The sequence below is a fragment of the Macrotis lagotis genome, chromosome 2 (genome assembly GCF_037893015.1).
Source record: "Macrotis lagotis isolate mMagLag1 chromosome 2, bilby.v1.9.chrom.fasta, whole genome shotgun sequence".
Taxonomy (NCBI): Eukaryota; Metazoa; Chordata; class Mammalia; order Peramelemorphia; family Peramelidae; genus Macrotis; species Macrotis lagotis.
This window is the reverse complement of record NC_133659.1, coordinates 68,679,266-68,691,440: the sequence shown is the minus strand read 5'-3', so window position 1 is coordinate 68,691,440 and position 12,175 is coordinate 68,679,266. Positions and strand designations below refer to the sequence as shown.

General features: G+C 36.4%; 1 long non-coding RNA gene across 2 annotated transcripts in view; it reads left to right on the top strand.

Moving 5' to 3' along the window:
* The window catches only part of LOC141511042 (uncharacterized), a 117,854-nt gene that overhangs the window by 81,964 nt on the left and 23,715 nt on the right, over positions 1 to 12,175 (top strand). The gene's annotated exons all lie outside the window — the stretch shown is intronic.

Genomic DNA, 12,175 nt, shown 5'->3' with positions numbered 1-12,175 from the left:
GTAGAGTAGTTGGCAATAAAATAATATTACTGTGTTCAGTCACTCCAAGGAGCCCACCTTTATTCCTGGTTCACCTAAGTCTGCATTGGGCCCAAGTAAATCAACAATGAATTATTCACTAGACTGACTTAAACATTTCTGGAGTTTCAAAACCCATAATAAAGTATGCTCTCAGTATTATGAAAAAATATCCATCTCTTTATCTCCATCCATAACTATTTATATGACTAGAGGAAAAACCTGTCTTTTTCTTTTAATTTTAAAGCTTTCCTAATTCCTTTTTCATATGGTGCATATATATTTCAGGAGAAATTGCAGGTTGAAATAATAATTTCTTAAAATGGTCCAATGGTTGAGGTTTAGAGGAGTCATATTTGACAGGTAACCATAACCACTCAGATGCCCTAAATCCAATCTTGCAAATGCCTAATGAGGAAGAAAAAAAAGTCACATTGAAGTAAACCCCTGTTGCAGAAAAACCATGGCAACCTACATCTACCTCTCTTCCTCCCCCAAATCTCACTGCCCTTTTGCAAACTTTGGCCCTTAGCTAAAGTATGTTAGGAAAAAAAATCCACCTGCTTCCTAAGACTTAAAGTTTTCTACTTTAGCCTGTTGTCTTTATATTCCTCAGTTAATGCCTGAGGCATGTTTCCTCAAACCATAAGCCTTGGTCTCCGACCAAGGTACTGAATACCTTCAGAGAGAAATGTCCTCATAGCCAGTTGCTTACAAAGAGAAAAGTGAGAATCATAGTCAGCGATGTGCTGGAGCCAGTTCAGACCAATCAATGATAGCAGATTGTTTTCTGTGGGAGCATTTACACCTAGAAAATCAGCAAAAGCTGCAAATTGGCACTTTTTTATAGTTTTGTTGATTGTTTGGCCTTTAAAAAGTGATGGAGAAGATGTTAAGATTCCAGATTAAATTTTTAAATGCCAAACCCTCCAGAACACTGGTTGCTAAATATTTATCAGCACCCCACTGAGTCCAGATCTCTATTCAACATTGTCTCTGGTCAATTTAACTCCAAAGGCCAGAAATTTCTAGCTCTTTTTAAAATGTAGAGGTCCCTTTATGACACCAAAAACCACAGATCTCTCATGATCATCACTTTGAGTGGTATTCACTGATGGAGCAAAAATAAAGTGACAGAAAGGTAATATGAATTTAGAAGAATATTAAATGCATTTGTAGGTTATCAATCATAATACAACAAAAGTTTATATTTCATTCAACAGGGCAGAATTTTTTTTGCCTATTAGAAGCAGATGAAATGTTGACAAAATAGTGATGAAGGGTATATCCACACTTACAGAACTAGTCTGGCAATGACTTTTTGCACCCATATGAGACCCCACCTCTCAGGGTTGGAAAACATTTCTCTAGACTAAAACGCTATCTCTTCAAAGAACACAGCTTCTTGGGGAGTTAAATTAAACTGGCTAACAAGGAACATAAGCCAAATTCATTTTATCTGATACTTTGTTCCTCCTCACTAACTGAGATGATAATAACATGAGATTTGAGAGAGAAGAGACTAAGGATGGAGAAGTAATTTGGGACACTATCTAAGGATAGTCTCTTGTAGTGAAGCACCATAATGGAGAGCTCAAGGTACCCAAGAGGAAGTATGAAGTCACTGAGAGATGTAAGGATTCTGATGTAACTATTAGAAAAATTCCCCCAAAGTGAAGATGTTTTGACCTTAAGGAAGAGCAGAAACCAAATTGGCTAAAAACACATTATTGATTGTTCACTAAGTCAAGACCTTCAACTAGCCAGAGTGGGGAAGCCTGGCCTGAGGGCCTGCCCTCCCTCGGATAGGTTTTACTCTTGACTTAAATACCACTACCCATTGGGAGCCATGATCCAAAACATCACCATTGACTTGTCCAAGAAAGGGTATAGTTTCCAACATAGGATGGGGTGGAACTAAGATGCAGAAGAGGCAGAGGTAAACCAGGAAAAGGTGAAGGAGGAGGGTGGGGAGGAAAAGGGAGGAGACATTCTATAAAGAAAGGCTAAAAAAGACCTTCTATGCAAATACATACCTTGAAAGCATAGCTGTCTCAAGGCTATCTAAAGTTATAATGTCCACTTTTTTACACCACTATTCTGGTGAAAATCTCTTTTCCAGACATAGCAGTAAGAAGTTTATTGTAGATAGCATTGTTCTCTCCCTTGAACTCAAACATGAGAATGTATTAAGCCTTGTTAGGTAGATGTGGCTTGACCTTTCGTTTACTTCTAAGATGAGTAAAAAAAAAACCAGCTAGATGGTACAGTAGATAGAGCACTGGCCTTGGAGTCAAGAGGACAGGAATTGGAATCGAGCCTCAGACACTTGAAACTCACTAACTCTGGGATCTTGGGTAAGTCATTTAACCTTCGTTGCCTCTCACCCAGGGTCATCTCCAAATGACCTGCTTAAGATCTGACCATGGGATTCAGATGGCTTTAGAGGAGAAAGTGAGGCTGGTGACTTAGCATATCATCCCCTCACTCAAATCTAATAGTAGTGCTATCCTTGGATAAGTTCCCAGTTGCTATGATCTTCCAGTGAAGAGCCAACATCATCTTCATCATACTTTGAGGGCCTACAGATGGCACTGGAAGGCAAGTCTTTTGTTATGTGAGTCATCTGGAAGCGCCCTTTTCAAATGCTAATTGGCTTCTTGACTGGATCTCACTCTTCATTCTGAGATTTGATTAAAAGAAGGTTTTGATGAAATAGGGAAATTTTCATTGACTTATTATAGACACATAAGTGTAAAACTCACTCACCATTGACAATTTCAAGAGTAAACTTCTACTTCAATTTTGCTAAAACTGTCATTACCTAAAGAAAATCACATTGAGGCCTCACTTTCATTTGTGGTTGTTCAGAATAAGCTGGGGGGGGGGGTGATCCAGATATTTAAATATTGGCCTAGAATACTATCAGATCAATCCAGAGTCCACCTTTCTTTTTAGCAAAGATTAGGTAGACCCAGGCAAATTGAAGTCTCCTTGGAGTCCTCTGGACTAAATTCTATGGGCCAACAGTGGGATCCTTACAGGAAAACCCAAACAGTACAGGGAAAATCAATCCAGGCTTAAATGCCTGCATAGGAGAATGAATTTTATTAAAGTATTCTCTTTGTCATACTCACTGTTAGACTTCATAGGATTCAATGGAGAATCTGTGAATAGCACAAGCCACTGTTTTGACTAGCCTTAAAAGTAAACTAAAGGTCAGCCCACATCCACCTGACAACTCTTTATACATTCTCATGTTCGAGTTCAAGGGAGAGAGCAATGCTGTCTATAATAGACTCCCTACTGGTATGTCTGGAAAAGAGGGTTTTCACAGAATAGTTGCATGAAGAAGTGTATATTTATAACTTCAGCTAGCCCTGAGATAGTTATTCAGCTTCTCTTGAGGACTCAGTTTTCAAATCTTTGAAATGGGGGAAAGAATGAATGAAACAAAAACATTTATCAAATACTTGCTTTTGGTCAAGGATGTTATATCACAGGGATTCAAATAAAAAAGACAAAAAGCTTGTAAATAATTAAGAAAGACAATACATGTGATAGAATGGTGACCAGAAAGGATTAGTTTGGTTTATAAACTTGTAAGGAAGGTGAGTGGGACGAAAGGGAAGCAAATTGACATAGTCCATCCAAGAACAATAAAAGAGTTTTAAAAAGAACGAAATGTTAAGGCTGTGGAGGAAGTTACTGGGGTATAAGGAGAATGAGTTGCATAAAGACGATATGAAGGGGGAAAAAAGGATTTCTAATTCCAGGAGTTATGAACTGCCCCTTTACCACATTGTTTCCAAGAATGTACTAACTTATTATATCTTATTGTAAAATTTTAGAGGGAGCATTTGCTTGTCAGGAAATTGATAAATGCCATAATCAAGACTTGATTTGTTATTTCTCTGATTAAACTTAAGAAAGCAATGAAGAAAATGTTAATAGTACAGACTAACTTAATGTTGTGTAGGACTGTCCAAAATGAAACCAATGAATTTAGTAAACTACCACAGAGCTCTCACTAAAATAGCAAATCAAAATATATTGTCTATTCTTTCAATAAAACCTTTTAAAAGTAAGATTGGATAGCTTTGGTGTAGATCATACTTTTTTTTGAAGCCAGTTATAAAATATTTACCAGACTATCAGTGATTATGTTGTGATATACACTAACATAAACTAAGTTTGAACTCACTCTTCCCATGGACACTGTTGTATTTCTGAGAATATATATTCCAAGATTTTTGGAAATAGGGACAGAAAGAAAAGACTGTTTAATAATAATAAATATTATTATCTCAGTAAAGTAAAAGACTAAAAGCTAATTAAGTCCACTGGCTGATTGTTAATAAGAAACATACTGGTGAGGGCACTGCAATGCTAAAAGCAAATTGTGTATAGTAGATTAGCAATATCATATAAGATCATCTTGTACCCTTCTGAGAATAAAAACTATAAAGGTTAATGGACCTAAGGTAAATACTATAGTGATAGGGTAATAAGAGCTTTTATCTCTCAGAATAGTTATGAGATATGATACATAAAACACTTTACAAACTTCTATGTGAGCTACTATCCATTTTTTGTTTAATTTATATTATTTATGATCTCAAGATAAGTGTTTCCTCCAATAATACAGATTGTAAATCATCTGTACCTTCTCATCCTGCATTACTATATCTAACTTCTCTGATAAATCCTCCATTGGGATAACCCCTAAAATGCTATTGGCTTACATATTCATCCAGTAAGAATAATTCCTCATTCTTTCTCCATGAATGGCTCATGGTTTTTGATCACACATTTTTGCCTTCCTTACTAAGTTCTTACTAAGATGTTTGTTGACTGACTGGATATCAAGATGTATTTGATCTCCATTGAAGTTCCTGTTTAGTAATACATAGCCAATTTTTGTACCCTGTGCATCTTTCCCATTTCCCTTTGGATGTTGCACAGCTTTATTTATAGGATCATAGAGAGCCAGAGGAAATTGAGAGGTCATTTAAACCAGTTCCCTCTTTTTGCATATAAGATAGTCACAGCATGGGGGGGATGCATAATTTAACTAAGGTCTCAAAAAGAGTAAATAACAGAATAAAGATTTGAACCTGGGTCAGATAGAATGTCTTGTTTGAGGAACAGCTGGAAAGATAGAGTCACTAGATGGTGAAATATGTGAAGATAAATAAGAAATAAGCAACAAGTATTGACCAACTGTCACCAACCATCAAATAGTGGTAGGGACACTGGGAATGGCCGCACCCCATTTCCAGGCCATGATTCCCATTTCTAACTTGGCCCTCACAGCTGTGAAGAAGTGAATATCCATCCACACCAATTGCCACCCACAGGGCAGGCAAACTAAAGTAGTAATGTACCATCCGGAATAAAAAGGAAGAAGCATGTACCAGGTAAATCATGTCACCATCATCCACCATCTCTCCTCAGACCATGATAGAGACAGCCAAGGCAGGACCCTCTTCCCAAGAACTTTGGGAATAGCATCAGCCTATTAACCTGTGGAGATTCAGTATGGCCATTCCTCATGTAAGTTCCATAACCACAGCTACTAAAGACCTGAAAAAGAAAGTTCTTAGAACCAAAGTCCCTGTCACTGTCAAGTAACTCAGCAACAGAAACTAATTTTTTTCAGTGGAAATTACATCAAAGAAAATGTTTTGCTTCTATCTTCTGCTTTGCCATTATATCCACAAGAACCTTCCCATCTGACTTACAGGTGAAAACTTCTGTATGTGTCATGTCCCTCATAAGAGTATGAGCTCCTTGAGAGCTAGGACTCTTATTTATTTATCTGTATCTAAAGCACTTAGTATAATATTCATAGAAAACACTAAAATTGCTTGTTTTATTCATTCATTCATTCACTCAGATCCTCTGACTCCAAATTGAAGGCTTTTCTCACTACACTATGGGGCCCTCATCAATTCTTCAGAAATTATGACATTCTATAGTACACAGTCCCAAGCATCACTGGGCGAATATTAACATTTAAAAGATAGGTCTTTGTTCAGAATGATACTTGAGGTATTTCAGAACAGAAGACAATTTGCCTAGTATAGTCCAGACCATTATGTTTTTCTATTCAATTTTGCATAGTATTCTGCAGAGTCAGTCCAAGATATATTTATGTATGGATGCAGTAACTCTGTGAGATGTCTATTCAGCTGACTGTCATAAACTGGACAATAGGCATTCTTCTTCTTGGCTTTTCCTGTGTGAAGACATAAGACAAGCATTTTGACTGCATAAGGCTCTGTCTTGGGAAGTGTTGCAGTGGAAAGTTGAAATCTATGAAGAACCACAAAGAAGTTCCCTCTCAGAGCTGGTAACTCTTCTGAGATGCCCAAAACTCATCTGATCCAATTTCATTATTTTATAGCTGTAAAAGCAGGCAACTGAAATATCTTCTGCAAAGTCACCAAGGTATTAAATTGCAGAGGCAGTATTTAAGCCCATGTACTCTTACTATAGTTGTAGAGCCCTTTCTATAATACTACATCACACTCTTTCTTTTTGAATGCCCCCAAACTGAGCTTTATTTTAATCAGGATAGTCTAAATGGTATATTCAGACTATCTGTATCATGCCTCCGTACACCATGCTTTTGAAGTTGGCTTTTTTTCTTGCCTGTCTGGATGAGCCCTTAATAACATTTGAATTTAAATGGTCCCAGATAGACCTTCAGCTTCTTGCCAAATTGAGATAAATGTGATATTGGGGAGTTGAGTTCCCAGTTTCATTGCTGTACTTAGAATACAGACAGGTTTCCAAGCAATTCCTTTTTGTGTGTGTGTGTTTCTTCTGAAATGTAAATCTTGATTTCTATGCGTATGTGTAATTACTTATGACTCTAATATTCCGTATCTACCTATGTAAGCATACATATGCAAACATAATGAAATGTGACCAGGGAAAGGAGCAAGAAATAATTGGGGAAATCATCAACAAAATTCTCCAAACCTTGCCTCTCTCATTCATCAGCAAGAATTTTCATGGCTGCCCATTGCTGTGAAAATAAATGGCCTGGGGAACTAAGGATTCCTTCTGATAAATGCATTTTCCATTTTCTATATGAATATTTTATAGGATTCCCTGAAAAGAAACTTAGAGATTAGCTCGTCCAACAACAATTTTATTTTATTTTATTTTATCTTTTTGCAGATGAAGAAACTGAAACCAAAAGAGCTAACTTGGCCAAAAGTGTCATGGTTCATTTCATTATACTATATTGCATCTTTTGAAAGGATATAACTGTATTACACTATAATTCATATGAATTATTTATAATTTATATATAATAATTTATTATATGACTATACATATTAATAGAGGGTGCATTAAGCGGTTGCCATAGCCTAAGATGAATCATATCCTTGACTTTGCAGTCCCTTTAAGTCTTCAGGAGATGTTGCCAAAACATCCATTCCAAATTGCTCTAGAGGAGATATTTATATTGGTTCTACTATTATCACATCTCCTTCCATAGATAATGAAGTGGGTTTCTTAGTGGACAGCATACTAAGCTTGGAGTCAGAAGGACCTGAATTCAAAATTGACCTCAAACCCTTCCTAGCTGTGCAATCCTAGACTAATCACTTAACCTTTGGCTACCTCAGATTTCTCATCTGTAACATAAGGAGAAAAGTAAGACTTAATTTCCTTGTGAGAATGAAATAAGGTACAATTTGTAAAATACTTAATAGACTTTAAGTTGCTATATAAATGCTAACTATTCCAATAATGATAATTATTTCTAATACCATTAATAATACTACAACTACTAATAATAAAACAATATCACACATCAATCTGTCTCTACTGCTATATTTTAAATGACCAAGATCAAATAACCTTAATTATAGTAGCAGCAAGTCACTTTGGCTCAATTTCATAACAAATATATACTACTCTGTAGAACATTAGAAAAACATAGAAAATATAGAAAAATCATATAGCCAAGGAGGATTTCAAAGAATAATAGTAAAAGAAATCACTGGGGAGATGTATAATATGAAAAGCACATGAGATAATCATGTGGCAGATATAATGGAGGACAGTATATAGTCAGAGTGTTCCACTAATAGTCCTATCATTTCAAGAAAAACTAGAAAAAAAGCTCCAGGATATTGGAATTTCAAATAATAGAAATGCTTTCATTTTTTTAGCAGTCTTTGTGTATTGGTTGTGATATTTGCCCTTCATTTTCAAAGGAGACCATTACATCAGGTGTCCATGTAACATGCATGTGACATGCATGTGAACTGGATTTGAGTGAGAGGAGTGCTATGCAAAGTCATCAGTCTCACTTTCTCCATCAGAGCTACCTGGATCCAGTGGCCAAATATGGATCAGGATGCTTGGAGATGGTCCTGGATACAAGGTAGTCAGGACTAAGTGACTTGCCCCAGGTCAAACAGCTAGTAAATGTCTGAGGCTAGATTTGAACTCAGATCCTCCTGACTTCAGGACTTGTACTCTTTGAGACAAAGTTGTGATCATTGAGATAGGGAATTAAAATGGAACACAGTAGACTTTAAGCAAATTTAAAGAGTCTTCCACAATTGACAAGTCATTTCTCTGGCAAGGGTGACCCAAAATCAATATGAAATTTTGATATAACCCTCAACTTTTTATTTACTTACTTTAAAAAAATGGGAGATTTTTGGCAAGTCATGCTAAGTCAACTGACATGAACTCTATTCCTTTAAAGACTTTTCAATATCAAAAACAATGGTTTCATGTGAACAATACCAATATATCCTGCAGGTATTTTGAACAAATAATTTGACAACCTTCTTCTTGAAAAAAAACACACTTATCAATTAAACATAACTTATTTGGGAAATAATCAATGTTGAAGGGGATGTGGGAAACCTGGAACACTAATTCACCACTGATGGAGTGGTGAACTAATCCAACCATTCTGGAGAACAACTTGGAATTATGCTCCAAGAACAATAAAAGTCTATTATACCCTTTGATCCAGCAATACCACTAGTAGGTCTGTACCCAAAGAGATCATAAAAATGGGAAAAAGATTCACATGCCTAAAAATATTACCAGCAGTTCTTTCTGTAGAGGCAAAGAATTAGAAATTGAGGAGATGCTCATCAATTGGAACACGAATGAACAAATTAGGGTATATAAATGTGATGGAGTACTATTGTTCTGTAAGAAATCATGAGTGGGCAGACTGGAAAAGCCTGGAAAGAACTGCACAAAGTGATGCTGAGTAAAGTGAACATAACCAGAAGAACATTGTGTATACTAACAACAAAAATGTGTAATGATCAACTATGATGCACTTAACTCCTCTCAGTAGTTCAGTGAGGAAGGACAATTCTAAAAAACTTGTGCTGAAAAATACTATTCACATCCACAGAAAAACCTATGGAGTCTGATACAGATTTAGTTGGTGTAAACCAAGAGTTTAGCTGGGCTCAGAGCCACACCAACCAAATCCAGTCCTTTCACCTTTTCATTTATAATTTAATTTCTTTTTGATCAGGGTCTTCCCTCATGGAAGACTCAGGAACCTCAGAATTTTAAAAAAGATGTTCAGGTCCCTTGCAGGCACTAAAGCTAACACATCATTGTATAAAAAAGAGGTTTTATTTATCTGAACCACTACAACAAAAAAAGCAAATCATTACAATTCTTTCCTCTCCAGTGTACCTCCACCTCCACAGGGTCCTATTCTGTCCTCCAAACTTATAGTACCACCCTTAGGTTTAGGTCCTCTTCAGGGGAAAGCCTTTAAAATTAGAGACTTTCCCTCAGTTTTTCTCCTTTACATCATGAATTTGTCCTTGATGATCTTTGCTCTGGTTTTTAATAAGTCTCTCTAACCCTGATTGCCTCACATCCAGGGCCATCTCTGGGCATTCTGGTTCATATCTGGCCACTGGATTCAGATGACTCTGGAGGAGAAAGTGAGGCTGGTGATTTAGCACAGTACCCCCTCACCTAAATCTAATTCATATGCTTGTATTTGCATCACCTCCCTGATGTCATGGTCTTCTTCTAGAATAAAGGACAAACATCATAATCATCATCATTGTCAACTGCTGCTTAGAAATCCTTCTGTTTTTCTCAATTGACTCTGTCACACAAGGATAAAAATGTCTTTATCAAATTCTTTCCTCAGGTCACTTGCAACACTTTATTCATTCTTCCTTTCAATGAAGGACCTTGCTTCATACTTCATGAAACAATAAACTGTCATAAACTCTCTCTCTCTCTCTCTCTCTCTCTCTCTCTCTCTCTCTCTCTCTCTCTCTCTCTCTCTCTCTCCCTCTCTCTCTCTCCCTTATTCTCTTTTTCTTTCCTCCTGAATTCTACCCTTCAAATGTCCTTAAGATCATACCCCATTCTCTTCTTTCAAAGGGAAAATTAGTACTTCTTGCTAAGACGAATCTCTCTGCACCTTTAGTTATATCCCCTCTGATCTTTTCTGGTAGGTTGCTCTTTACTCATCTCTACTTCTTTTTAATTTCCAAACCTTTGATTACTGTTCCATCTCTGCTAAATACATACATACATAAATACATACATATAATCTATATATAGAAATAGACATATCTATCTGTTTATATATCTATATCTTATCATTAAGAAGAAACAAAAATCTTCTCACTTGACATTGGCCTCAAGCCATCAGTTTATATAGGTCCTCCCTTTCACATACAAACTCCTTTACAAAGATACCATTTTTGCTCTCATTTCTCTTTTCCCATTCCCTTCTTAATTCTTTGCAATCTGATTTGCATTCCCACCACTTAAATGAAACACCTTTGGGTTCAATGATTAGAACTTTTATGTGACTTTCAAAACGTCTTTCTCTAGAGATCCAGTATTATGTATCCATCTGATTGTTGAACATTTTCTTCTGATGTCCCAAAGACATGTCAATATTTCCAAAACAAAATTAATTTTCTACAAATATATTTTTATATGATCTTTTCTTCTAAGTTTGCTCCTCTTCCTAAATTTCCTATTTCTATTGCAGGTATCACCATCATCCACCCAATCATCCAAATTCACAAGCTTGGAGTCATTTTTGTTTCTTCCCTCTATTTAATCCTCATAGCCAATAAATTGCCAAATAATGTTCATTCTTCCTTCATAACATTTCTCACATTTCTTTTCACAGTCATTGGTTCAGTTTCTCATCACTCTGACCTGCATTAATCTAGTATATTTCTAATTTGTTTTCCTGCTTTCAATCTCTCCCATCTCCAATCTGTCCTCCATAGAGAGTAGTCATTAACACAATGATGATGATACCTTCATTTACTGTCATTAATATCCAAAGCTTAGGTTCAAGTACTTTTAGAGGACTGTTCAATGTAACTTGGCTTATAAAACAAATTATCTCGGGGTGGGGGGGAATGAAGATTATCTTAGACTGAATTCGTAAAAGTAAATTGTTCAGAAATAAGCCTACTGTAGTTTACTTTAGCCTCTCACACCTGGAATACCATATGTAGTTCTATGTGTGAGAAAGGATAATGAGGGGAAAAACAATACACACAGACACATAAACAAATAGATATGACATACAAGATTATGGACAAAGTAATTGGGGGCATCTCAAATGACTTGAGGAATCAGGGGAAAAGTCTTGTAAGAGAGATAGCAATTTGGTCTAGTCTTGAATAAAGCTAAGAACTCCTAGAAAGTAGAGGGAAGAAGAAGAAATTCTAGTCTGAGGGAAGAAGCAGTGCAGAGGAATGGAAGTATGAGATGAAACATTATGGCTGAAAAAGCGGCTTAGTTGGAATAGAGTATATAGGAACATACATCTGGAATAAGTCACGAAAAAGCCATTGGAACCAGAACACGAGAACCTTTATATACCAAGTAGGGGAGTCTATACTTTATCGTAGTGATTTCCTAGGCCTTGAGCATGGGAGTGCTATGGTTGGGCCAGTGAAAAACATGGAGGAGTCAAAGAGGATTCTGGAATATCAGTCCTGGGTGAGCAAGAACATGATGATGCTATTCCCAAAACAAGATTGGGGGGATGGACGATTGTAAATGATTAATTCAGTTTTTGTATACATTCAATTTGAGATGATGACTTCATGGTCAAGTGGAGATGCTCCCCAAAAGACAGAAGCATGAT